Genomic DNA, 2,237 nt, shown 5'->3' on the forward strand with positions numbered 1-2,237 from the left:
TGCTGCTGCACATCCACTCCCCCCTCCCTGCTCGGCTGAGCTGGACTCACAGCCGCAGTCACTGCTGCCCTTCCACGCCCCTGCTCCCACCGAGACTTTGTGGCAGTGCTGGTTTTTCGCTTGGGGTGGGGGAAATTAAAAAACTAGGAGGAGTCAGAATACACGGAAGCCACATTTTTAAAAATAGCCTGGCAGGCAGCAGGCAGGGTCCAGAGCACGACTGCTCCGGGCCAGTCATGCTGACTCAGCAGGCTGCACTCCGCGCCGCGCGCTCCCAGCCTCATCCTTCTCACTCCCAACCAGTGCAAGTCACCCCAACACACCCTGCCAACAGGTGCCCAGGCACAGCCCAGAGCTCCCCAGTCCTGCAGACTCCAGGTACCCCCAAGGATGCAACCAGTACAGTTCAAGAATATGTGGCCCTGGGCAAGAAGCACAGGGGAAGCCTTGGATACACTGGAATCCCCTCACAATCTGGGCTGATGCCTCAGCAGTCTTCACCTCTCTCAGTCATGCAAAGCTGACCCCAGCTGCAGGTGTTTTCTGTGAGAAAATTCCTGTTGGTCCCTGGCAGTGCCATAGTCCAAAAACATCTCCCTCCTTATCTTCAGAGTCAAGTTGTGCTCACAAGAAAACAAAGATTACAAACACCAAAAAACAGGCAAACAGACGCCTTCCCTGCCATGGAAGACAGGACTTCAGAACTGGCGAGAGCAATTCCCAGGACTCCTTTTACAGAGGCATACCCAGGCTCCTGCTTCTGTCCCCACATATCTCCTCCCCTCAGGCTTTTTAGTTCAGAGTGCTACTACACTGGCCAAGGAATTGATCCACGCAGATACTGCTCAACAGACATGACTGCTCCCCCCCGGCCCAAACCTTACCCCCTCAGCCTGGTCCCACACCTCTCAGGGCAGGCCAGAGTTCCAGTGTCCCCTTCATCTCTCAGGTGCCAGTGAACACTTCTGTTTGTCCCTGCCTTGCTGCCAGTGGTGCTGATGTGCAGCTACAGCCCAGAACCAGATGCACGAGTCAGCAAATATGACTCTGTGTGCTCTTCCAGCAGCTGTGATACAGCCTCCCTGCAGTGCATCTACCACCTACGAGAGGTGAGCAGGGCCAGCAGCCCCCAGGACACCAGCAGAGACATTCCCAAAGCCTGCAGCCTGCCAGGAGCCAGGCTATTTATACCCAGAGGACAATGCTCCTTCCGACGAGATGTCCGCTACGCCCGAGCGCGCCGGCGTGGGAAGGGTCACTTTGCCGCCCAGGGAAAGCAGCTGCAGCCCAGCGGGAGGCTGAGGCAGGAGGGCAGCACGAGAGCCACTGCTTCACAAAATCAATTCCTCCCTCTTTCCCAGACGGCTGTGTTTCTTTTCTCTGTTCCTACCTGGTAAACACACGGCTGCTGAGGAAATGGGAGAAGGAAGGGAATAGCTGGGGAGACCTACAGTGTGCCCGTGCAGCTCCTCTGTGCTCAGTCCTCTGGCGAGCGGAGGGAGCCGAGGGCAGGTATGACCAGTAGGACCGCGGGAATTTGTTTGCCCTGTGGTGCTAAAGAATTTCCAGCTGCCTGGCAAGCACTCAGGCTGCCTTCATTACACAGAGCCGAAACAAAACAAACAGGGCACACACGTGCTGCATCAGGCAGGGAACTGGGAAGAGAGCTCTTCAGCAGGCTGGGGAACAGCAGACACTGCCAGAGCTGGACACGGCAGAGGCAGCGACTCGTTCCTGTCTCTGCACTCTTAACTCTTGGGCAGGAGCCTCCCACCACAGCTGCAACAGGACTGTCCCAAAAAGCACCTGGTGATCCCATCTCTTCTCATCCCACTTCCCGAGGGGATCAAAATGAGATGCAGCAACACACAAGGCAGTCAGTAGAATGGGAAGAACAACCAAGAGTTGTTGGCTATTCCCTGGATCCCGTTTGAACTGGGCTGCTTGGCAGCTTGCAGAGAGGACACCCAGAGAACTGGCACCACAGCAGAGACCAGACTTGACCTAACTCTCCAGACTGCTGATGGCTCAGCTTTTGATAGCTTCCTGAAGAAAGATCATACTGAAAAGTGCCAAACACTATGACTGCAATGAAGAAACTGCAGCCTCAACACATTTCCCCAGAGCTCAAAAGGCCTGAACTCAGCACAAGCGCAGCCAATTCTCCGCTCAGCTCGGTGGCAGCACACGGGAGCTGACAGCACGGCTCATGATTCACCGCGGGCCCTTCTCCACAT

This window comes from Acanthisitta chloris, unplaced genomic scaffold, assembly GCF_000695815.1.
Source record: "Acanthisitta chloris isolate BGI_N310 unplaced genomic scaffold, ASM69581v1 scaffold23009, whole genome shotgun sequence".
Taxonomy (NCBI): Eukaryota; Metazoa; Chordata; class Aves; order Passeriformes; family Acanthisittidae; genus Acanthisitta; species Acanthisitta chloris.